At 37.6% G+C, this 27,842-nt stretch overlaps 1 long non-coding RNA gene across 2 annotated transcripts; it reads left to right on the forward strand.

Annotated features, from left to right (window-relative positions):
* The first annotated feature begins 3,819 nt into the window (after positions 1-3,819).
* LOC122967647 lies at positions 3,820-27,489 on the forward strand. Of its 2 annotated transcripts, none has more exons than XR_006398646.1 (4): positions 3,820-4,032; positions 4,448-4,513; positions 4,635-4,730; positions 15,075-27,489. It is a non-coding gene; the product is annotated as an uncharacterized LOC122967647 (long non-coding RNA). The 2 variants fall into 2 exon arrangements; XR_006398647.1 differs by lacking the exon at positions 3,820-4,032 and adding an exon at positions 4,216-4,256.
* The last annotated feature ends 353 nt before the right edge of the window (positions 27,490-27,842 follow it).

Below are 27,842 nucleotides of genomic sequence, written 5' to 3' on the forward strand. Positions count from 1 at the left end.
AATTATTATATATTATTGTATTATATGACTATTATTACTCCTGGCATTATATTTTTCATAAGTGGTCAGTGTTTCCACAACAGGCCCACATGTTGAATTATACTGGGACACTGTCGGTACATCACATGTGACCGTTTATTACAGTGACATTTATAAAAAGAGGATTTGTTAAGTTATTATAAAATTAACATTTTTCAGGATCATCAGTATGCCCTTGACCCAGTTAAAGTAAAAAAAAAAAAGTTAATTGAGGCTCAGGAGAAGGGGGAGGAAATGCAGTGGGACTTAAGAAATGCCAAGGATTGGGAAAGAAGGCGTAAGAAGATGGTGAAATCCCTGCTAGAGGATTTAAAAAAACAAAAATATGGTAACAGAGTAACTGCAGCAGCAGCTCGACTTCTACTCTGGTTAGCTGAACCGCTTAGCCCCTTCCTTTTAACAGATGCAAGTGTAACATTTATAATTTTGTAGCTGTTTAAATTCATGTCTCATCACACACATTTTAATTGCAGTCTCACCACTGTTCTGAAAAACAACAGCTGATAAATTTTAATTATTTGAATTATTTAAAAAAAAAAAAAGAAACAATGAAGATACCACTCCCACATCCTCACACTATTCTAAAGTAAATATAATGTCAGCATGTATTGTGGTGGTTACAGACTGTGGATGCCAAGCCTGGATTTAGCACATAATTGTTAGATATTCTACAACAATGAAAAAATGAAGATCCGGCGAGATTTAGTCAAGTGTGTCTCATTGTGGATGCTGCCATTGTGGCCATCAGGAGGCAAGTTCAGTATGACTCTCACACACAAACAATGACAGGCTTTGTGGATCTTGGAGACGGCATTGATGAGAACAATGTTGCAAGTGAAGCCTTTGTGTTTATGGTTGTTGGACTGCAAGGCCACTGAAAGACGCTCATTGCCTACTTCTTTGTTAAGACAGTGACACCAGACAGCCTTGGAGGCACTACATGAACAAGGTATTAAAGTACTGTGTGTGACAATGGATGGGTATTTATCCAACGTCAGCATGTGCACTATGCTTGGATGCCAGCTCAAGCTGAATCCTTTGGAGCCTCTCAAGACATATTTTTCCCACACATCTGTAGGAGAAAAAGTGTTTGTGATGATGGAGTCACATGTTGGAATTGGCTAGGAACATGTTATAGGCATACAGTTCCATCATCAGTCCTGCTGAAATAGTGAGATGGAGCTACATATCAGAGCTAAATGATGTAGAGGACGAAGAGAGTCTGCATGCTGCCAACAGGATCACAAGAAAGCACATAAACTTCAGCACTCAGAAGATGAAGGTGTCCCTGACAGCAGAGACATTAAGCCTGTCTGTGGGAAAAGCTCTGCACATGCTTGAGGAAGCTGAGTATCCACAGTTCAAGGATTGTTCTCCAACGGTTGAATTTATTGAGGTAATCCTTGAAAAGTTTATCAGTACTTCTACTTTTCAGTATTGTGAAAATGCAATGTGTAAGGAAATAGGGCTGCAACAATTAGTTGATTAATTGATTAGCTGACCAACAGAAAATTAATCTGTAAGAATTTTGACAATTGATTAATCTTTTAAGTTGGTTATCAAGCAAAAATGATAAATATTTTATGTTCCCTGCTTCTCAAAATGTGAGAATTTGCGGCTTTTCTTGATCTTATATCATTGAAAATTGAGTATCTTTGGGTTTTGGACAGTTGGTCACACAAAATACATTTGAAGACGTCATCTTAGGCACTTGTGAATTATGATGAGCGTTTTTCACTATTTCCTGACATTTTTAGACTAAATGTTTAATCAATTAATCGTTAAAATAACTGACAGGTTAATCAATAATGAAAATAATTGTTAGTTGCAGCCTCATTATGAAACCTGCCAAAGTTATTTTAGTCCATCGTAAACAAAATAATTCTCTCTAAAATACTTGATTGGCATTGAATATACATGTATTGTTAAAACTTTGCAGTTACAGTGAATGTATAATTTCACTGTTTATCAACAATAAGGAATATTTGTGTTTTAGGTGATTGACAGATTGTTTGATGTGATGAACAGCAGAAATCCATGTGCCAAAGGCTTTAAGGCTCCACTAGGTTTCCTCAACTGGAAAGAGAGATTAGAGTTTATGACTGAAGCCCGGCTTTGCTTGACTAAGTTGACAATGAATGATGGCACTCTACGTCAATGCTCAAAGAGGTGTTGTTTTTTTCATGAGAGGGTAAATGCCACTATTACACTTGTCAGAATCTTTGTAAATATTGCAAAGATTTTCCTAAATAGCAGCACCAGTCGGTGTCAGAGAAAATATTTGCAGTTTTGATTTTACATGTTGGTGAATGTTTCAGGACTATATAAACAGCCAGAATAAAATAAATGATAAAAGAAATTAAAAAACATGACCACCAAGAAAAAAATTAGCATACTTAGAATGGCTTATTAGAGGTGTTCTGCCGTCTTATGGTCTGCGGTGGCATTTCTTCAGGAAACACAGGCAACGTCAGAGCACAGAATGACACTGTGTCTCTGTCAGCTGGACATCTGTAGTGCCAGCTGAGGACTCTGACACTGCATTTGAGAATTTCGTTAGTGTGGTGTTGGAGCACAGCTACCTGCCAACTAGCTTCGGGTGCCTAACTGAGAATGCTCTGGTTTATATCACAGGTTTTGTTGTCAGGCAGGTCATGAGACAGCTTTCATGTGATGTATGCCATTACAATTCGGTTTTTGAGATTGTACCAGCATCATTTTGTGATGGCTACCACCTTCTAACCTTGAAAAACAATAGAGGCCTGATGATTCCAAGCATACAGCCAAGGTGATCTGTTCAGCAGAGAACTGCATCAGACGGTCCACAAACATTTCATCTGCAGCACATCAGTGCACTGTGTCTCTGGTCAACTGTGTTGTCAGAGCAAACATAGGTTGTGAAGATGTGTTTGATCTTCGTGACCATATTGTTGAAACTCAGGACGGCATTGACAACCATCACTTTAGCCTCATATCTTTAATCGTGAGCAGCTTTCATAAGTTGAGGCAAAAACTCACACTCTACAATGGCAGAGTGGCAGCTTGAGAAAGAAGCTTTGTAATGTAGTGTTGTTACAGGGTTATTAGAGAAGAACTTTTGCTGCTGATACACACATATATATTTTTTGTACATAATGTGTGACTTAAAATGTAAATTAGCATTTATTGTTTCTGCTGATACACTGAATATAGTTTTTGTCCATAATGTGTGAATTAAAATGTAAATTAGCATTTATTGTTTCTGCTGATACACCGTATATACTTTTATATTTATATGAGATTAAAGCTAAATTTGCATTTCTCTTGTATAAACATGCAGCCCTAAGTCAATTATTTTCACTTGTACAAAACTAACATTTGTTTATCAGAATGTGTAACTATTACACCACAACTCTGCACAACCCTGCTGATACACTGTATATATTTTTGTAAATATTATGTGTGACTTAAAATGTACATTAGCATTTACTTCCAAAAGCATAAACAAAATGACATCATGGTAGCCATTTTGCATGCAGTAAGAAAAAAAAGAATATACTTCAAAACTAATCATGTAGGGTAAGTTCATTTTAAATAGTATAGAACTATTACTATTACTATCTACATAAGATAAAGTATTTTGGTATGAAAACCCACATTTATAATCTAACCAAGTATGGTGTATCATAAATATATGTCTGGCATTTGCAACAAACTAAACCACTTTTCCTAATGAGTTTATGGTCTCAATTGCTGGTTTCAAGTCTCCTTCAATACAGCATGATGTTCATTTTGTAAATACTGGTCCCATTTTATTTAAATTTGATGATAAAGCAGGGTATGATTCAGGACATGGCTACGGTGGCGACAAGGTTGGTTAGGTAACGTAACCATGGCGTGACCCCAGATTCACAAGGTGGTGTAATCGTAGCCGTCACTATTTCAGTGTGTTTTCAGTTCAGTGTTTGGTTGTACTAAAAGATCCTCTAAGGAGTCGGGTGTTCAGTTTTTCTAGTAAGTACAATTTGTTTCAGTAGTCTTAAATATTAGCATAATCACAATTAACCATAGACTGTAAATGTTCTGTGCTAAACAAGCTAGCAGCTAGTGTCAGTGTCAGCGCCAGCCCCTCGTCCAAATATGGTCACTTCTCATCACTTCTGGCTCCAAAAATCTAAGATGGCGACGGTCAAAATGCAAAACTCGAGGCTTCAAAAAGCAAATCCACAAACCAATGGGTAACATCATGGTGGCTACGTTCATGATTTTTACAGTCTATGGTTTATGTCTACAAGCTAACGTTAGTTGCTAACGTTTGCTGTTAGCCTGCTAGGTTAGCTAGCTAGCATTAGCTCAGCATTTAATATTGATGTAAGCTAAGTTAGCTAGCTATGTTAGCTTACCACAGTGTCTTTTATGTCATTTTCAGATGCACTTTTAAAACATCTACAGTCACCATCTGTCACAACTGGTAAAGGCCCAAATATTTCTCCAGGTGAGTGAGTGCAACATATCAATTTAGACATTTATGTGGTAAATAATCTATTGTAAATACATGTAATGCTATATACAATCTAATCAATGAACTTGTTCCTGTTTCCTCTATATATCTATAGAACCACTTCAAGAAACATCTCAACAGTTGGCTATATCTTCTTTTGATGATGAGAGCACAACACTGACCACAGATTTCACATCGTCACTTTTCTCAGGTGTGTGAATACATGAATACAAACATATGCACAACTCATTTTGTTTAATAGCTATCTCATTTGTATAACTGTAATTGTATACACACTCCATACATTTGCCTCAATCAGTTGATTCAAATAAATTCCTTATAAAAGAATATATTACGACCTGTATTCAAGTGTGAAGCTTGTGTGGACATGATGTGAGAATAAGTGTAATAAGTGTATTATCTGCCGTGCAGGAGCACCAGATGCAGCCTCCTTTAGTGATGGGAATCCGGCTCTTTTTAGTGAGCCAGATCGTTTTGCTCCACTCAGCAATAAGAGCCGGCTTTTTTTGCTCCCAAATGGCTCTTCATTTAGTATCACTTTTATAATTCAGCCAAATTGAGCAATGTTTTGACCTATGATTGATATGTGTGCAGACATATCACTTAAATTATTCAATGTTATTATACTAAACCTTATAATTACCATAATATGATAATTTTACATTGTGTTTGGTATAAAAACCTTAAATAATGTAAAAACATCAAACACTATTGCACGTGTATTGAATGTTTTAATTCATAGGGAACTATCCAAAACAGTGTCAGGCCAGTGATAAAAATGCTAAATGAAATGGGTATATCAAAGAGAAAACAACACAGGCCAGCTACAGTCCCTCAGAACTGAAGATTGTCGGCCCCCCTGCCTGCTTTTAACCTGAGATCTCTGTCTGTCATCACACGTGATTGGTCGCATGCACATCAACACAACATTCAGTCAGTGCGTGGCGTGCACGTTGCCGTGCGGTGTGGCGAAAAGATCATCCTATTATTCTGTGTTGTATTCATTTACAAAAAAAAAGAAAGAAAGAAAGAAAAAAGAAATCAGACGGGAGCCGACTCCCATCGTTCACTTAAAGGAGCCGGCTCGTGACTGACATATCACTAGTGTCCTCTGCCCAGCCTTTGGAGCTGCACACACCTGCTGCTGCTGAGACAGATGAGCCACTTTCAGCTGATCCTGCTGACTGGCCTTCACATCTGATAGACATATATACAGTATATGATATCATATATTATAATTGTAATTAGATTTTAGTAAATATTGTACTAAACGAAAAGCATATTTGTGTCTTTAGAACCATTGCTCCACATGTATTCATTTATTTATCCTTGAGGGACGGGGGGCTGGAGTGAAGCTCGCCTAGGGCACCGAATGGGGATTCAAATAATCTTTCCCTTTTAAGTTCATATAAACCACTGAGAATAACCAACCTTGCACAGCAGCACAGCAGAGCACCCTGTGGTAATGAAACACCTTCCCTTTCTTCTTGCCGTTGTCCTATAATGCCAAGGATATCAGGATATCTTACTTTTTTCATTTAGTTTCATGCTATTCAGAGATTAGGTTCACAGTATCACTATGATATCAGGACTTGACAGCATTCAGTTATTCCACCCACTCTGTGGAAAACCTGACACTATACAGCTAAATTATGTGGCGCACTGTAGGCTGCAATTTTGTAGATAAACTTGAGAAAGATGCCAGCGTAAGGACTATAACTAATGTTTCTTAAAAAAAAAAAAAAGAAAGAAAGAATTCAGGTTATACAGTAAAATGTGTCATCTTTATTTGTGGTAAACACCCACCCGATGTTTTCTGCAGATTCCTATCTGTCTGATGGCAAACCAGATCGACAGCACTCGCTGTGTATCTTCACAATCCTCCTTCAAACTAAGAAAAACATCCAGTGAACAGTAAGACAGAGAGTGCAAGTCATTAAAACAAAGCTATACCACACATGCTTGTCAAAAACTAACACAATGCTGTAAAAGTCAAAAACGGACAGCTAAAAGACAATCTAAAGTTTCAGAAATTTGTTGGAGAGTCATGCTGAAAAACTTTGTCAAACTTCTATCTTTATTAAAACAGAGACACTTATTAGTCGACTTTAAGATGCATTTATTATTAAGTTAGGAATTACAGTCTGTGCTGAATATGCATTTCTGATTGGACTAGTTAGGAAATGATTGTTCAGGGAGAAGAGCAGGGAGTAAGAGTCACAAAGTGAATATACAATAGGGAATTACAGTAATGTTTTGTTGCTTTGAGACTGCACTAATGTTTCTTTGAGAACAAACATAAGTACTGTATCCGCGATGATTATTCCCCTCTGCTGAATCCAAAACACTGTTATACAACTACTGAACAAACCGAGTTCATCAAAATGTCTTAGCAGAGTGAGATTGTTGCTGATTCCAGTGGAAACATGAGGCAGTGCTGTACGTGTTTTAGTTGAGAATTGTCTTTTTATACCATCAGTCACTCCTGCACATTTTATGTAATTAAAACTGGACCCAAAGACCGACAGAATGAAAACTTCGAGGGCAGTAAAATAAAGCAGTTTTCAGACTAACGGTCCTGCTTTATTACAGCTATGCTATACCATCAAGATTAATGTCGGAATGATATATAGAGGTTAATTCTCTGCAGGTAGGTGTTTTAAGAACAGAAAAATGACACTGAATTGTCAGCACACTCATAATTATTCATCGATTTAATATATTTTCAGTTATATTTTATATTTCTATTACTTAATCAACAAGTCTGCTAGAGCTTTCCACTTGCTTGGCAGGAGGAAACTATTCATGATTAACATGAAAGAAAAGTTGCTGACTTTCTTGAAACACTGAATAAGATACAATATATAATTAAAATATGTGACTTCTACCATACTGCCTGCATGGTGTACGAGTGCACACTGTTTTCCCCTTAAGCAGAACTCTAAAGGCTCTGCGCTATCAGAATTCCCCTCTGCACTTTACATTACAGGAAAGCATACCAAGATGCCATTTGATGATTATAAATGCCTGAACTAGTGCATGATGAAATGTGTACCTACGTGTCTACCTGTAGCATGCTGAACTTCAGATAGCAAAATCAGCATCATGTTTCAAGATTTTTCTCACATCTTACTTTAGTTCTTCAATTGAAACCAGCTTTTACTGCCACTAGTCACTATTACTAATAGTTCTTTTTCGCCTTTTTCTTTATGTTTGTTGCTGATTTACTGAGCAAAGACAACAAGAACAAAAGCAGAGCACTGACTAAAGGCCATTGAACAGCAGGTTCCCTCTCTCCTCGCCAACTACGGTGTCAGCTAATTGCTGCTGACATTTTGCCCATGTTGTTTAAATCAAAACTATTCTGATGCATTGCTTTTTTTTTTTGTTTCTTCACAAAAAGGGGACACGGTTAAGAAATGCCACCCTCTCTGCCATCCGCCGAGCGTCTCACTATTTGACAAAATCGTCTAATTATCACACAGTTGGCTTTGACAGGACTCAGCAGTTTCCTGAATACAGCAAATATTTCTGAATCTCTTGCATGTAGGGTAAAGTCAACACCCACTGATTGGCTGCCACCAGGTAAAAAAGAGTCTTAACTGTCAGGAGTTATCCAAAAAGTCAAATTAAGCAAAAATATTAGAAACACAGGAGTCTGGTTGCTGTGATCCTTCCACTCCTGATTTATTTTGTCAAGCAGCATTGATTTTAAGCAGCTGTAGCTTGCTTTATTAAGTAATTTACCAAGATAAAATGATTTTTAAAATAAAAATCATTGATCTCAGGTTGTTCCAGTGATTAAGTGATACAGTGGCTCTCTTTATACTGTACTGTATATTATCCGCAGTGTCCCTACAATTAAAAAACCTCCATGTCTGACTGATTTACATCCCCTCAATTTTCTTGCAACACCTCTTTGATGGATGATGGATAGCTGCTATCAGAGAAGGACATGAGTGTTGTTAAAAATGAAGCAATTTATTTGCTCCGAGCAGCTCTGAACACAACTTCTTATTGATTGAGACAACCTACACAGCTGATGGATTTAGTGTGTTTTATTTGGGTTTCATTGACACAGACAAAGGGTTGCTTCGGCGTGTAATTGATCACCGTGCATACAAGGCTAGACCCCTGTTTCTGTTGCCTAAATGCAACACGAGTCGATTGATGGCTGTGAAGTGGATTTCCATGTCCTTTCAGTGGCTCTCAGATTCATTTTCTTTGATTGCATCTCCGCAGATTCTTTATTCTGGATGGCTAGCACCCGTTGAAAGCACATAAACAGGGAGTACCCGACTCCTGCTGTTATTCTGAGGCTCAACAATCCTGAATCCAAACAAAATGAGAACTATCCCTCAGCGGGACCCTGAATCATTGAATAGTCTCAGACTGGGAAACAGGAAAAAACACTGTTGATGACACGGACACAACAAGCCTGTATCTGTGCAAACAAACTTGTTGCTGTTAGTTGGCTGGGAGAACACCTTGTTATCAATATATTAAATTGAACTCCTCTCCTCCCTGTCGAAGTCAATAACCAGCATTGTGACAAAGATGTCAAATTTGGTTCAACAATGTGCTGCAACTTTAGATGTCACCTGTTGCTACCTCTCACGTTTTAGTTTCCGTTGTCTCGTTCATGGCCTTGGGAGAGAATTAACACTGACAAATATTGATTGGAATGTCCTGCGGCATATTGTGTCCGACAGAGATGGGAATATTTAATTTGGTGATATTATGCTTCAAGCAAAACTGCAGAGTGTTTAATTTTCACACAGGCTGATGTGACCGCATGCACAGAATATTGTGTGAAGCATTTATAAGTTCTCCACACTTTTCAACCAATTAGTCTCTCAAACTGGCATACTGAGCAGGATAAAACATGAAGAAGAAAAATTATAAGTATGTTCTTTTGAATGACTGCTGTCAGTGTGTGGAAATTAAATTGTTCTCCTACAAATAAAGTATTTAAAATGATAAAATCCTGCACTAGATTTACAGTTAATCCCATGTTATTGTACAAAATGTCATGGAACAAATTTATGTCCTTCAGAAATACATTTCTGAAGGACATAAACCACAGAGTAAACACAAGTTCGGTGTGATGTTATTGTATTGGATCAATGTCAACTGGTTTAAGCACATCACTCCCACAGGCAAAAGTAAACACCCTGGAATTAAATGGACCTACAGAGCAGTGCTGTATAACAAACCTCTTAACCTCATATCCTCATAAAAACAAAATATGGTATTGGTGCGACTCAAGAAATTACTTTGTGCATGACGTTTTTAGGGATGCATTCACTGCTAAACATTTTTGCACTATTATTTTGCAACATTTTGAATGATATTTTCATCTCAACAAAGTGTGGTGAAAACCAGTACATCCATGGTTCAAACCCATTGCATTACACTACGGTACATACAGACTGTTGAGCACACTTTTTTACCATTGAATATAATGTACATCAAAACCTACACTTTGAACATCATCTTAGAATTACCTGAATAGAACACAGGACTGCAGTCATTTATAACAGTAGCTATGTGTACCAATGCTACTACAATCAATGCACCATTGTGATGGCCCTGCTTGGGTTTACTTGTTGTAGATGGTGATGTAGGTATTTGTAGGCAGGGCTGTCATATCAATCAACAGGGAGCAGCTGAGCCCAAAGCTCCTGCCTCCTGGTTTAGACTGATTTCCACATCTCTTCTTTTTTGGCATATTTTGATATATGTTTTGTAAATAAATAGGTACTGTAATCCTATTTTAGAGTCCGATATTTTGCTATGGACTACTGTCATTATACCATCAGTTTTGATTAAAAGTAATTAAATAATGTTGTTTTGCCCAAACTCAGCTGGAGTTTAGCTGAGTTGCAATCAGATTGTTGGTCATAATGGCAGTTTGAGAGAGGGGAGCAAATCGTTCCTAGACTGGCTGTTGATCAACCAGACAGAACCAGACAGAACCAACTGTAACACTTTTTTTAAATCTAGAATAACAAAAGCGAATAGTTGTTCCTCCTCATGTTGACTGATGACTATTTTTTCCTTTGTTTTAATGTCCATTGCAGTATTTTCAGTGTAGCAGCTTGGCTAATTGTTAGTTTGCCTCTGAACTCTCTGCAGCAGCTCCAGCTAACCGTGTTCACATACATTTCTTCCTGTCCAAAGTTTAATGCCCAGTTTGTCCATTTTTGCATGTCATTGGAGAAATGATTCTACGATGCAATGTGCCATCCGACATTCTCTCAGTGGACCTAAACACAGCAAACAGATCATGTTTGGATTCTGCTGTTTACCTCAGGTTAACAGGTAGCCCACAAAAGACTAAAAGATCTGTCCTACAACAGATTCCAGGAAAGCAGCAGTATGAACAGGTGGTATAGACAGTATATAGGTGCCATAGTATAGTAACCATAATCGCATGTTCATAATGACAAAAAGAATTTCAGGAGAATAACCTTACATATGTTGCTGTACATCTACTAATCAACTCCCATCCAAAATACTGTGTATTTCATCTGTAAAGACTGGTGTGGGCAGAGTACCTACTTGCCTGTATTCACAGATTAATTTTTAAAATACCTGATACTGACTCCCCTCCAGCCCTCTCGTCCTTAACAGTAATTTAGATTTTTCCTGAGGAGTCTTGCAGTTCATCAGTCAGACATCTCAGCATACGAATGCTGTCAGTGCAGGAAGAAGCAGCTCTGCTTTTACAGGGCGCCCCACTGTGAAAACAGAAGTGAGAGCTCAGTTTTCAGTATTTGTTTGAGAAAGTGTTTGTTAGCGTATATCACAGAGAAAGGTAACATTCAAAGCACTGGATTCACTGCTCAAGATAGGCTGTGATAAACTTTGTTTAGTTCAGATGTATTGCATAAATGTGTTGTTTTATCCAATCATGTAGATGTTTGGCACTAGAAGATGTTTCACACCTCCGAAAACAAAACAGGTGGCACACCTTAAGTGAACATTAGTTAGTGTACCAAACAATAATGTAGAGGCTGAGCTTGAAGAATCAAATGCAGCATTATGAATTCACATTCACTTAGCAGCAAAAGCCAAACAATACTGGAAATTTCATCTGTTTCATTCAATAAAGGAGCAGATTATTTTGCATTACACTCACAAACACCAGTGTATAAATGTGGATCCCATATGGATCAGCAGAGCACTAAACCATATCTATTATTGAAGCGTGAGGGAGAATTTTTAGAGCACTTTGAATTTCTGCCGTATTCATAATTTATATTTAAATCCTTTTTGGTCCTCACTACATATTCAGATCTCATTTGCTGCCATCCATGCAGACCCGACGCCTTTATCCTCCAGGAATCTCGTCTCAATTAATGTTCTTATCGGGATTTGGGAGAGGATTTGAAAGGGAAGGTGCTTGGCAGTGACCATGGAAACGCATAGTAGAAACAATCTCTGTGGTCTTAACACAGGCATTGGAATAATTTAATAGAATAGCATTGATTTTGCTGCTTTTTTAACATATCATTGAAATCACACTATGTTCACCAGCTGAACTCTGTATGTTTATAGGAAGGTAGATATGGCACCACATACACAATCTGCAGATACATAAATATTTCATTTAAACAAAGTGATTGTTGCAAATACTGATGGAGGTGTTCAATTTTCTGCCTAGTTTGTCTTTTCACAGAGGGCTGACTCTGTTACCAATTCTGCATTGCTGAGGGAAACTCCACACACAGCCAGGGTCTGTCAGAGGAGATAGTGTTGCCACCACATAGAAGAATGAAAAAATAGGGGGGTGAGGGTGTGTGTGTGTGTGTGTGTGTGGAGTGGGGGGGGCTTCAATCATTCATCAACTTTCCCTGCACCAGTGTCACAGGGGTGGAGATTCAGAATACAAAGAACAAGGCTCAGGGATGCTGCAGAAACAGAACAGAATGATTTGGTGATTTGTTATACTTTTTGCATGGTAGACAAAACAGTTAAGTGCTACAATTTGGCTCTGGGAAAGATCTTTCAGGACCACAAGATCAGAAGTGTCAGATTTATTTCCACTTGTGTGTTTGTTTTGTTCTCAAAAGTGCTGGTCCTGTGCTTTTTTTATGCCACAGCAAAAGTGGAAGCCAAAAGCAAAGCAGAAACTGCAAAACACTACCAACAAAAGCAAAATGAAATTACAAAGGAAAAATAAAGTCATGTTAAGGATGCCTCTTCCTTCAAGTTAATTGTTATTCATTATCATCCATTACGGAAAACAACAACAAGCTGCCATATCAGCTAATTAAGCTGTTATTAAGAAGGGCAATGTCACTTCTTTTATTACCACATTTTGAGTTGATTTAGTATGACGATTAATAAATAAAATACAGCTGAATACACAACCACCAACATGTTGACCATGTCTACAAACTCTTTACAAAGTATACAGTACTAGACTGTTTAGCAAAACAGCTTTTATTTGGTCATAAAAGCCCAGTGTGAATCTATTTTTTGTGAAAATGTCTTGCAGCTTATTGTGGGAATGCGAGAGTTTGCTCTTCCCCCATTTGCTACTTGTTAGCTGATGTAGGGCACATCAGTGATATGAATGAATTATTTAACATAAGCAAATGTTATACAGTAGATTTAATTATGAATTGAAGGGAATGCATATTTGATTTCTCCTTTTTGTGTGCTAAGCCTACACCTTTGGGGTCTGGCAAAGACAGCATGGCAAACAAAAGTTATAATGCAGGTTGGAAGTTCTTCTAAGGACAAGTGACCGGTCATTACAGTCAGGTCTTTAACCACTGTATGACCGCAATCGCTTCCCAAGCAGTAAAGACTGAAGAAGACTAACCTTAACAAAGTCATTTTAACTCAAACCATGATATTTTCCTAACCCTAAACTTAACCAAACGTTAACCATAGCAATTCCAGATCAGAAAACAGTTTAATTTACCAAAACAGTGATTTGCAACAGTTGTGAAAGGAACAGACAAATTATGTCTTCATGTCAGTAGCAGATCAGAAAATGCTTGTAGGTCACTCCGGAGGACATGGACAAGCAACATGTTGTGTCATTTAACTATTAATTTGAAGACTTGTTGACCATAGCACAATGAGATCGATTAACTCGGCAAGCAAAACCTAAAGGCATATTGTAGTCTGCTCCTGTTGATCTGTAAACACAACCTGCAAAGTTGCTTCCTCCTCACCTGCCATAAGTGGTGAGGTAATACATGTGCTGAAATAACATTTTTGTAGCTGACTGTTTATATGAGTGATTGATACAGGCAAAAGATTGATACAGAGTCCTGGACATTCAGAAATAATGCAGCAATTATTATGTATTTTCTTTATGTACAGTGTCCTGTGAACTGTGAAGGACTGACTTTAGGAGTGAGCCCCTTGTTTGTTTTATGTAATTTTTTGTGTGAACAACAAAGACGGGAGCATCTCTTCGCTTAACAGCGTCTAGTATAGCATTGTAACATAGAACAACATTATTATTGACATTGCCTTTCAAGGATGTTGGAAGCAAGGGAGGCGCCTAAATCCCACACCTCTAAGGCATACTGCCAATTTGTTTTAATAAACAGAGAATAAACAGGGGACTAATGGCAAGGTTGTGCGCTATATAACCAACAGTGCTCCCAACTTAGTAAAAGCCTACAGGGACATTCTCTAAGAAGGAGATATGAGCACAGTGCATACACTCTACACTCTGCTATGCAGAGGTTAACTTGAGGATATTTATCAGCGGACGGCTTTTGGGATTTGTGCAGAGTGGAATTACCATGCATGCTCTGGAGGCAGTAAAATAAGGTTTGCGCTCATACAGCAGGCAGCATGGTACAATCTGGTGCTGTCTACAGTACAGAGTGCAGAGTGATGAAAGTCCAGCTCAGTATCCTTCATATTGCTCTTAAAACGTAACTGCAGAGGTTTTAGAAATATAACATTTTACTAAGAGGAGATGCTGGAGTCATTCTGATTAATGGACTATAGATCTCAAAACTCAGTTTACTGATTAAAACATATTAATAATAATTGTGAATAAAAGCATAAATATAAAACCCAACTCTCCTCTTAAGCAGCCTGGCTTCATGACAGTTAGAGCTGTTTCCATCAAGTAGCCTCAAGTCAGCCAAACAACTGAAGTAAGACCGGTTGTTCTGAAAAGGTGTAACATGTCTCAAGGGGATCCAACCATTAAAAATATTACACATTGCTCTGCACAACACAAGGATGCAATGTGTACTCACTCTAGTGCTTGGCCAAGTAGTAAGTCAAGCACTAGAGTGAGTATTTACTACGACTGAATATGATTTACTTTATAGCACTGTCAGTTCTGGAGCACAAAAAGCACAGTGTGATGTATATTTTACTGCTCACTCTGTGGGAATATACTGTAACATGCAGTTGTTTCTCCTTTAAAGGGGAACTGAAATCAAGTGAAGTGCATGTGAATGAAGTCCAATACATGACCCTCAAATTGAGTGCACTTGATGCCCTAATGCACAGACTGAAATATAGTTTTCTATTCCTATCTTAGCCAAGCTGAACACATCCTATTTGAAGAAGATGACAACTAAGAGGCTCCACGTGATGGAACTGACACATCCAGAGTGTGCTGGCTGTGATGTCCCTGTACTGAAGCTTGAATTTTTGCCACACTATCAGTGTAAGACTGCTTTTGAAGTGAGTTGAAAGAACTTAAATCCAATGATGACTGGGTGCAGTTCCTCATCTGTGACCAGACTATGTGTGAGTGTGGGTACACGGCAAACCCAATGAGGATGCTAATATTTCACTTTTCCTCCAAAACAGCCTTCAGACAGATGATTATGGTTAAATCATACTTACATAAGTTTATAAAATTATTATTATAAAATACAAGAAATGGTTGTCTAAAAATGTATTCTCATTCACCACCTCAGATTAGTTGATATTTTTGTGTAACTTCAGCTTGGTCTGCAATTGTCAATTGGAGATCCAATGTATCAAATGCAGATCTGACAACCAGAACTTTTCTCTTCTACAAGGAAAGATCACGTTTCCTGTGCTGAAGCATCTGAGTGAGAGGATAAATGTGATTTTAGAAAATTCTGTATGTGCTTTTAAATACAAAGGTGTATTTGGAGTGCTCTGTCCCTGGAAATGTGTCCTTGTTTAGTGACAGCAGAACCCATGAGGGGAGGGAAGTATTATGACACATCACTTTCCGAGCAGGAGAGACAAAGGGGCACATGTGCATGATTTATGTGTTGGAATAATAGCAATCTCCAACCTGTTGGCCCATCGTTGAGCACAGATGAAACAAGATGGCACTGTCAAGATCAGAGTGAACAAAAGGGCAATAACTGTCTTGAGAACAAATAAAAGCTAATCATGGACTTATTAGACTTCTCATGAGGAAATGAAAGCTCTTCATCAAATCACATCATTTCATCTGTTTTTATGTTGTTGTTGTTGTTGTTGTTCACTCTATATTCAGGTCAAGTCAATTTTTATTTGTATAGCCCAGTACCAGAAATCACAAATTTGCCTCATTGGGCTTTACAATCAGTACAGCAATACAACATTCTCTATCCACAGACCCTCGATTCAAATAAAACTCCCTAAAAAAACTGGGGAAAAATGGAGGAAACCTCAGGAAGAATAACAAAGGAGGGATCCCTCTCCTGGGATGGACAGACTTGCAATCAGTGTTGTGTGCACAGAATAGACCAATAAAGCAAAATTACAGAAATACAGCATGAACAAACATTATGAAAAAATAATAGATGGATTGATAATATATATAAAGAATCTGGTCAGGAGAATGTTGAGAAACTTCCAGGTGCTGCCAAAAACAGATTCATCATCATTTAGGCAGTTGATCATTTTTCACAATCAGAGCGACTTTGAGCTTGTACAAACACAACAAACTTTCATCTTACAACTGTGACCTCTTTTTGCGACCTCTATCTTTGTAAAAGAGTTCACAAATATTAACTGGACTGTCTTTGACAGTAGGAAGGCCAAACAGTATGTGTTTCATATTTAAACAGGCTGGTTTCAGCAAACAAGGCTTGTTATTGGGGTTATAAACCATTGAATTATGAAACTTGGGAAAATGACTCATGCCAAATGTAATTTTCTTTAATTGAGTATCTTTAACAACAGCACCATCATTCAAAGCTTATTTTAAATAACTCAGATGATACCTTTACTCATTTAAATGAATCATGTGCTTCCTGCTATTTAGAGAATTGTTTGAGCTTTATATCCTGTTGTCTTGTGTGGAGATGTCTGTTCCTTTTTTATTATGCTTTTACAGATACAAGCTTAATGAATACCATTCAGAGGGCCTATCGCTGATCTGCAGCTACTCAGGAATATATATGAGGCTGATTTGTATATATTTGAAAGTCCTTTAGCTTTTTGATTGCAGTTTTGTGCTTAGGAGGTGTTTGTTCAGCCTCTTCTTGAAGACATGAACACTACTTGATGTGATGGCTCTGACGACAGCAGGGGGAAGGCTGTTCCATGTTGTTACAGAGTGCAGAGTGGAAAAAGCTCCTGTCCAGCTCCGGGGAGTGACATGGCATGGCTTGGTGGTAACCTCTGGGTGGTTTGTGCTGAGACATGAGCTGAGGGTAGCAGTGCTTTCAGGTCTGCTGGACAGTTGGAGGTGAGCATCTTGAAAAGAACAAGCAGCAACTGTTCTGCGGTGGTTCAGCTTGGTGATGGTGTAATCCTTTAGGTCATAGACCTCATCTTTATTGCCTTTTCCTGGATGATTTCTAGTAACCTAAGAGTGCTTTGTGAGGCATTCATCTATGCAAGGCAGGAGTACTCCATGATGCTCCTGACCTGGGTTTTGTAGACGTTGGCTCTGCTTCTAGGATCAAGCTTGTTGGCCAACTTCTGCAATGCTCCGAGACGTTGTCCAGCATGTTTGCAGATGTAAGACTGATTGCTGGTCTGCTGGAGTTTTTGGTCAATGCATAGTCCTAGAATTTCCATTGAAATCACTGAACTTGATTTTAGTGCTCCCAGGGCCAGGGCCCTTGTGGTTGCTGGGGTGTCTGATAGAATTAGAATTATGATATTGTCTCCTCTGGTTTGTTTGCTGACAATCTGATCTAGTCCTAGGCAGTTGGCAAGTTGCAGGGCATGTCGTCCAGCAGCGTCCAAGCCACTCTTCATGATGTACATTAAAGTCACTAATGAGCATTACAGACTGAGCATCAAACTTGTCCACTGAGAAGGTATGAGTGTCAAGATAGTCCAAGACTTCGTTGGAGGCACTTGGAGGATGGTATACAGTTCCTATCAGCGGCTTCCTGGTCTTCAGAGCAACAGTGAACCACATGAGCTCGAAGTCTTCAGGGTCTTTGGATGGATTGTGTTAGATGGAAACACATTCTAGACAGTAGACTGCTATACCACTACCAGTCGCTCCAACTGGCAAGCTCACCAATATTGGAGTGTAATCCCTGAATGTTCACTCCAAGGATTACCAGTTTAGTTTTGTTAAGTCGTGGTTGTGGTTGGTGCAAAGGGCGATGTTTGGTTGGCTGACTATTTCAAGGCTTTCTGTCAGTTTTTCTAGCAGGGGATTGGGGATTTTTTGAAATATGAAGTCAAATATACAAAAACCTTCCTTGATTGCTTGCTTGTTTTGTAGCTGAAAACACCATAAAATTAAAGCTATCAGTCTACCTAGTTGTTTTTGTAATTGTGCATCCGAAGCAATGACTGGAACAGTTGATGTCCAAATATTTAGACAACTTAGACCTCAGTGTTTCAGTGTCCCAAATATTTAATTTTCCCAAACAACATTCCTCTCAGGTTTGGGTAAATGACTGCTTTGTATTGTGGAGTGTGGAGGATGAGAGAAGATGGAGGGCAAAGGAGCACCGAAGGAGTTTGGAAGGCAGAGTGCAGGAGCAGAACCATAGACAGCTGAGAGTCAGTGGTGCTAATGTGGGGTCTGAGTGTGTAACCTCACTCTCAGTGCGCTCTGATTAAAGAATGATTTATAGGCCTGCTGGAGAGCCCTCTCAGCAATCCGTCTCCTCAATGAGATTTTTTTCCATTTCGAGGGGTTTGGTAAATCAAGCCATCTTGGAGAGGATCTTGGGTGGACAATGTCAATGTGTTACTGAGAGGGAGCCATTAAATGCTATAATGATGAAAGCATGGGGGGGTTCACAGGTGCATACAGACCATATTTGTTACACACAGTATTGGTCCTGACATCTCTAGTGGTATATATCAGTTTATGGAGACATTTATCATTTCTACACACTGATCATCAGATTAATCTTCTTTGGTGTTCATTTGCATGTGAAGATTTGAGATGTGTTTTGATAATGAGTGTTGGAATATAATATTTCTTTCTTCCTCCTCCATATTCATACTTTAATGCTGAGTTAATGCTCAGTGATTGGTTGGATCACTTTGGTCCAGGCTTAATATCTCAAATATAACAGACTTTAATGTCACAATCAAGATTAATTGTAATAACTGTGGTGATCCCCTGAATGTGAACATGGTAAACATTATTCTTGCTAAAAATCTGCTTTTTTAGCATTATCAATTAATATTTAGCTCGAAGAACCACTGTGTGGGAACACAGAGACTCTTTTCCAGTAGTTTTATGTAGATACGATTGCCAGTATCTTGAAAGAAGACAGAATAAGGAAAATGGCTGCATAGAATCTTATAAAATGACACTTGAAACTGTTATTTGTGTTAGAATCAGGAGTTAAATCATCATTTGCACTGTATTGAAAACAATACTCAACAATAGACAAAAATTACTTTCAACAATGGAAATTCTAGCAGTGTAACTGATTCTGGTTTGATGACTTGAGCTCAGAAGCAGCACACTTATGATGGGAACTCACTGCAGAGTGCTCTGACACACCCATCAATCATTAACAAATCATCTGCAGACTGGATCATATCTATCAGATGGTGTCATGATGCCATTTGTCCACAGTGTGCTGCATGTCACTGTGGTCTGAATCACAAGTGCAACAGTTATTGCACACAGTGAATAGCTTTTAATTTCCATAATATCTCCAAAGGGTTCAGTATGTCGGAATTTGTATGGCAAAAATCAAATTGTAGGTACTTCACTTATGATTATACTGCATTCATGTTTATATTCCATAATTGTGACCTTTTCATAAACCAAAGCACACAGCCATGCTGTGTGATGTTTCCCAATTATCTCTCCCTGTTTACCCAATTACATTAATTAGAATGCACTGTATTTACATAACCCAGAACAAATAAGCCATTGAGCTAAACCTATTATTAAGCTTCTTTGTAATTAATTACTCCACCTACTGTTGCCATTGTTATAATGCAGCTATACTCAGGAGCAAACTCACACAGACAAGCCTGCTTGTTTACAAAAAAAAGTGTTTGGGTTTCATGTTATCATTATAGATGTAAATTCATAATTAAAGCTCAGTATGGCAAACCACAAATAAACTGAAAGCATGTTATTCATCAGTGTTGGTAGGCTACATGTATTCCTATAATTTACTTTAGTAAAAGTACTGATACAACAATGTATACTCCACTGCAAGTAAAAGTCCTGCATTCAAATTCTGCTGAAATGAAAAGTATCAAAAGTATTTGAAACATGCAGCATTTTACTGTGTAGCTTGTCAAGGTGGAGCTAGTTTAACAATTTAGTCTACAGTTAGGTAGATTAGTACAGTGGTTTCCAACCCAGGGCTTGGACCCCTTCAAAGGGTCACAACATAAATCTGGGAGGTTGTGAGATGTTTAGTGTGGCAGAAAAGAATAAAAAACTAATTTCTATTACACATTTTTTTAGACTTCATATGTCTATAGGGACAAGTATATAGCATGAACTAATGCCACATACCACGGCATTAATAGCCTGAGCTAGTTTTCTCTAGATGGGCCTTTAAAATATATTTAAAAAATGACTGATCCCTCTTTAAAAAGAGTATTAATTTGAGTTTAAAAGGATTCCAGTCATGATCCATTTTGAGTTCTGTGAGAAGTTCCTTATGTTGATCCCCCAAACCGAAAAAAGACATCTGTCAAAGTAGGCATTTATGAAAGGGCACCTCACAATTCCCAGTATATGCACCTTATGTTACTGAGCCCCCCTCCCCACTTTGTTGTAGATGCTCCTTGTGACCAAGAAGCAGCACAATAACAAATGTGAAAAGATCATGGAATACATACAACTTTTTGCAGCATGAAATGGTAATTAATCTCTAAAGAGTCTAAATGCATGCAACTTTGGACTGAATCTTTAGTTCATTTGTGAAATATTGGGTAAATTGGGCCTCAAACTGTCATTTAAGCCATGGAAAGAAAGCCATCTGAGAAGTGTAGAGGGGAATAATTTTTTGGCAGAACTGCAAACAACTATCTGAAACATGACAAGGTGCCAAAATCTGACACAGCTTTTTTGTAAGAGGTCACAAGCCAAAAATATGCTAATGTACTGTATTTTATAAGCTGTTCCTATATTATTCTTTAAATGTAAAATATTAATGCGAAAAGCACATAACTAGTAAGTTGTCTTATAAATGTTGCAGAGTAAAAAGTCTTATAAATCCATCTCAAATGTGGAGAAGTATAAAGAAGCACAAAAATACTCAAATAAAGTACAAGCAGCTTAAAATTGTACTTACTGTGCTTAAGTTAATGTAATTAATTAGTTGCTTCACCACTGGCTCAATTCTACAGGTAAAATACAATAGATACATTGATGAACTGAAGTATATGTCCTTCAAGATTGTTTTATCTCTTTCTTACTCTATCACATCTTTTCTCACTGGTCTTACAAACATCACAGAAACCTTTACAGCAGTAGCATTAATGCAGAGCTGTCTGCCCTTCAATAAAAAACTCAGACATTCCAGTGTGACAAAGTCTGTGATCCAGTCAATTACGATGTAAACAAAGCCAGAGCAGGGACAAAGATGTTTCTGCTGTGTGCTTCACTCTATATTTTAAGATCTGGCCTAACAATGTAGCCCACGTACCAACCTAACCTGCCTGAATAACAGTGATTAAATTGGGCAGACTACTTGCTCATCATTATGGCACAAGGAGAGGGCAGTCAGAGAATACTTGAAAGTACTTAACAGTCACAGAACACAATATTTTTCTCTGTTGATTAGCTTATATAGAGCAGAAGAGCATGGGTGATGATTATTCCTGAAGATGACAAAGGCAACATGTTGGAGATGTGCTGCCTCTATAAATGTCGGGCTAAGCATAGTAATTTGATGCTTTTAGCACTATTTCCCCTCTTGCATATTCCAGCAGAATGGCATTCAGCTGAAAAATCTATCCTTCACTATTATACAGAATCAAATAATAAAGACACAAAGGCACCTCTCAGAGTACAAACGCACAAAAAAACCAAAACAAGTTACACTACATCTCCGTTGCAATAGCTCATTCTTTTAGTCACATCACAGTATTTTGTCTGTCTGATTTACCAGGTAGACCATACTGCATGGATATGACAGGGCCGCAAACATTATGCCCTGAATATGTAAAAGACTTTTCTCTGGTATGTGTAGCTCCTTGCAACAGAGCTGTCTCCCTGGAAAAAAGTGCCAATTATAATATTAAAGCTGTCTCTACCAGTGACCTTTTTGCATTTGCTCTGTATGCTATTACACTCAATCAAGAAAGGTCAGTGTTGGACGTGGGTCTCATGCAAAACTGTTTTTTTTCATATTGTTTTGCCTGTTTGTACAGTTGGATTTCAGAGCACAAACACGTGGAATATTATCCATGTGACCTTGCATCAGATTTGGTGATTGAATACTCTGATATGGCTTGAATAATAACATGCGCTCTACATACATGTAGAAGTTAAGTGCTAAAACTAAAAAGAAGTCATGTTTGGTAAATTGTGGGACAGTTATTCAAAGACAGCAGACAGTAGTTTACTGATTTATCTGTTTCTACAATAGATATTTTTTACAATAGAGTAGCTATTTAGTTAAGAGTGCTGTTACTGTGCTTCTGGCTGACAGTGTGACAGAAAAACAGAAACTGTCTGAGCCAGTTAGGACAATACGTAAATTTGACATAATATTGAAAATTAAAATAGAACTAATTCTATCACACTAAATACAGAATCTCATGCAATTTTGATAAATGCTCAAACTTATACTCATTATATTACTCAATCTTTGTGCTGGTGTCACTGTTAAATCAGTAAACCTATTTTTACAGCAATATATAACTTATTTGCCAGACCTTCCATTCACACTGCCATGATTATGGTTTTTCTATAAACATACCTACAGCACACTGTGACTGAGCATGCTCCAAAGGATTGTACTTGCTTTGCATAGTCATATCAGTGTTTGAGAAGGGAGCCCCTTGGTGGGCAAACTCTGAATTTCTCTTCTTGTCGAATATAAACACAACTATAAATATGCAATTCTTCTCATCCTTTTCTATCTTTGTAATGACTGAAATGAAAACATTAATGACAAAAGGTATAAAATGTATCGATGGTATGGTATTCCAGGAACAAATATCACTTTATTCAGGCGTTGCTTCACAACACAACCAATCATATATTGTAGTTGTCACTCAATACAGTATCTGTGATTATTATTACCCTCTCTTTTGTGGTTTATCCTTTCTTTTGTGTAATATAACCGATCAACTTTCAAATGCTGTGTGCCCACGAGCAGAAACTGGCCCAATCTCCCCATCCTCGGGGCACTGCAGGGATTATTTCCAGTTGGAACAAAACTACCTGGCCAATTTTTCCAAATCTTAGAACTGTGGTAGAAGGGCAGCCATAATGGTCGCCAAACAAATATAGGACTGATTGGCCATTTGAAATGCTCAAAGTGGCTAAAAATAGAACAAGCCAATCTCATGTGCCAATTCAGGTGCAAAATGTGTGCATCTCATTATCGAGAAGACTTGTTAACAGGATTTGGTCATAGGACATTATTATTCTTTTTTTCTTTTCTTGCTGCAAGGAGTTCTCAAATTCACACTATTCATTCTATATTTACTCATTGTCTCTCCTCTCGACCTCACCATAAAATAGTTCAGGATATCAGGACTTTACTTAGCACAAGAACACACCAGAAAAAAAGGTTGACATTTTCAAATGAACCCTAAATTTTCACTCTCCACTGTGTAATGTGAGCATCACTGTCAGGCAGCAATACAATATAAATATTGGTTAACATGACAATTTATGTATGTGGCATTGATACTGACATTACAATTACTATGAAGTTTAATCAATTTTGTAAACGGTTCTTGACATAAAAAACATGGTAATTGTTTGTATGAACACTTTATATGTTAATGCACAGAACAACAATAAACATATTAACCTCATATATCTTCCAGCATGTATGTGACATTGGCATCAACAGCAGTTACCATAATTATGTTTATACTTGGTAAATAAAGGTTGAAACGCAAAACAACAAATCACAATGCTCAGTCATACTGTAAAATTATATTAACTGAGCAGTAGGACGTGCCACTCATGCCAAAGTACGTCCCTCAGTGTGGTTTTTAATTCAAGTTTTGTCAGATCAGCTACACATATATTGGCACAATTACTGGGTAAAAAATAAGTTTCGAGGTTGGCACGATACTGTAGCTCATTGTTTAATATAATTTCCTCCCACTAAGAGAGTCTGAGTTTGATTCCTAGCCCAGGCATTGTGCTTACTTTGCATTCACATCAATGTTATCACAAAGATCGCTGCCTGCACTGTAAGCACAACCGCATGAATATTTCACCACTATTGAAAAACTTTCATCTGTGAACATTTGGACTCGACCCCTCCGTTTGTGGCTTGCAGCTATGTTATATTTTTCTCTTTTGAGCATACATTTTGTTAGTGAGAACAGCTCTCTCTTAACAGAACATTCACTTACTGTGTGGATAGAGGCTGTTAGATTTTGATTCATCATTTCCTGTGGGTGGAGGAATGTCCACTGCCAAACACAAAATTTCATTAGAATAAAAAGGATGAATCTGTTGGTCTCAGAGGGAAAGAGACATTAATCTGTTTTATAGTCTATTCTAAGTAAGGCTCATGTCAAATAGAGGGTACAGTGAATTAAAACACCAATTAATATATTTATACTAAAGTCGCTGGATGTATGTGTTGTGTTGTTATAAAACAGACCAAGTAGCCCACAGACTGTCAGAATAAACAAAACTAGATAGTGATTAAATCAGAGAGGTGTGGATTATCCGACTAGGTGAGAAACTTAAATGTTTGATCATTTCTTTGTGGACTAAACTTTCAGCTGAGAGATGAAAGATGTGGCAAACTTTATGTCATCTCTGTGTTTGCCTCACAGGCAGAATAAAAAGAAAGAAAGAAAATGAATATCTTTTGTAAATTTGGAGGATTTTGGAGGTTTCACAGGAACAATACCTTTCTTTTTAAATTTCAAAAATGTAAATAAACATTTTCCCTTGAGAAGTTACAACTTAGTTGTCAACTAACACTTTATCTTTGTAGTTTTTGTAGAACTGATGAACAACTCTTTGTTTTCCTAGCTAATACAGAGATATTTTTGTTGTTGCAATATATCAAATATGTGGTCATATAGAAATTGTCTCATTGCTTTTCAATAGCTATTCTAAAGATAAAACATGATTATCAAATTGTTTGTGCATTGCCACATATCTATCTATCTATCTAAACTTTTTTTGTTTATTCTTTTTTTAGTCTTTTTCTTAAATTATAAGTTATGCAAACTATCAAAAAACCCCTCAACATTTTGCATCCAAATCCCTTGAACATATTCGAGTGGTAATGTTTGACCACATTCAAAACATACAAATATACACATAAAAAGAGTTCCTTATGTCATGTGTGATTTAGTTGTATATGGCTGTCATGTGTTTTATATGTTTGTGTATAGATTTATTTGAGAATTAAGTGAGATTTTTAAGTTCTTTCACACTCACACAGCTTACAATGGGCCATGCACAGCTACACTCATGAATACCATTAAACGAAATCATCATCGTTGATTAGCTGAACTACACACATATGTGCCCTTTGAGGCACTTTGTAATACAGAGTCATTATCAATGTTTCTACAATCTATTACTGGAGCTGTTTCTTCAAATATAGCCATGAATCCCATCAAATTGTTAATTACTTTCAGGCTGCCAGGCTGTGTTAATTAGTTACCTTTTTAAATATTCAATATACACTTTCAAATTCTGGCAAGAATGTGATTATCATAGAAACATTTTAAAAACGTTTTCCTCAACGTGTAATTCACACTGTGCCCTGTTTTAATTATTATCAAACAAAATTTCACATATTAATGGAAAGAGGCTCACGATACTGAGTGAGGTCTATTGTTAGAAATGTGGTTGAAAATGATGGGCTGGAAGTAGGAGCTCAATTGTCCTTGTGTTGATTTCATTGACCTCTGCAGGGGTTCATTCACGTCTAATCAATTCACCGATCAGAGCAAGCTGAGCTCGAAATAACCCCTGCAACCACATCCCAGGCCCTCACATTCAGTCATACAGATGCCAATATAAATAAATGCTCACAGAGACCTCTCCACACATCAGTCTTTTAGACTGCTGCTTACTTTGCTACACCATCACTTTGTGAGGTCTTTGCACAGCAGACCAGAAGTACCTCATGCAACAGTTATATAATGCAAAGTACAGTGCATTAACACATAGCCCATGAGAGGTGGAACATGTTAAACATGATTACATGGTTAGAGGGTATATGCTCACACCACAGCACTGCTAAAATTCCTGATGCATGCACTGTACACTAAAAACCAAAGGAGGAAAACTGAGATTAACGTACTGCCATCACTATCTGTGAGATTGAAACAGGACAGCTAGCCGTCTGACCTTGAGCAACATACATTTCTGCACATATAGCGTCATTACATCACTTTAGTGGAAAGCCACTTTGAGGGCAAACACTCACCCATTTTTGTGTGTCATTGCATAATAGTGATAGTAAAGCTGTGACAATTATGTGATAATAATAGCGCAGTTTTCTCTTCTCATTTGCCCCCTTCTGTGCAGAGAAGAGCAAATCAAATACAGAGCAGCTGGTTGAGTTCAGGGTCTTGCTCAATGGCACTTAAGCAGGGTAGATGCTTGCTGACTCTGGAGTTGGAGGACAGAAAATGTCATGTTACACAGTTCACTGACACTCCGCTCCCTAAAGGCCTTAGAACTTAATGATAAATTATAGTAGATCAGACATCAACCATGCTTTAAGCCATTAGACATTTGAAAATATGGGCTGCAAAGTGGCTTAATGGAGTGTTTGATGGCTTTTAATGAGCTACTATACAACACGATTAGTTCTTGCAAACAGATTTGATAATAAATGCTGGAAACAGACTGTATAGATATGTATGTGTGTGTGTGTGTGTGTGTGTGTGTGTGTGTGTGCACATATAAGATCAGAATTTACTGTCACCTGTGTGCAGTCAAGACTTTTTCCTCTGCTGTGGATGTTGATGTAGTGCCACCCATAGACAGGTCAATATATTACATCTTCCTCTTCAGTCTGTGTGAGTAGGAGATGGTAATCACAGAGATACCAGACTGACAAAGTAGCAGCTCTGTGTTTGCAATCTGTTTGTGCAGTGGATGCAACACAAGCGACTGCAATCACCAGGAGGTGTACAACAGAAATATACTGGAACATTTCACATTTTCACATGACACAGTGGTACTGGTGTATGTCTGTTCAATAAAGGTATATTTTGGCCTGGAGAATGTATTTGCATAATATATAAACACATATTTTACTACACTGTTGCAAAATAATGCTGCAATATGTTTGCAATTACATGATTTGTTATATGGTCAAAATGCTAATACTTTACATTTAGATTAAATGTCAAATACAACATTGTTAAAAAACTGAGTCAATAAATATGTTTTGGTGTGAGTTTCACTTGTGTGAAAGTGTCCATCAAGGGTGTTTTTTTGACCCTGAGTGAAGCACATAGTATCTGTGCATGTTGTTCTTGCAAGTTCTCTTAACTTGGTTTTAAGCAATTTGCAGAAGAGTGAATCATTGTGTTCACAAAATGCATTTCTGTGACATCTCTGGAATAAAATTCTTTAGTTATTGTATTATCTGTTCCAAAGCATTACTACTATTGTATATTGTGCAGGGCTGCAACTGAAAATGATTTTATATAGAACTGAAGATGACATCTTCAGATTGCTTGTTTTATCAGCAGTCCAGCAGTCCCAAACCCAAAGATATTTACAATATTATAACAAAGAGAAGTCTGAATTAGA

Source organism: Thunnus albacares, chromosome 17 (assembly GCF_914725855.1).
Source record: "Thunnus albacares chromosome 17, fThuAlb1.1, whole genome shotgun sequence".
Taxonomy (NCBI): Eukaryota; Metazoa; Chordata; class Actinopteri; order Scombriformes; family Scombridae; genus Thunnus; species Thunnus albacares.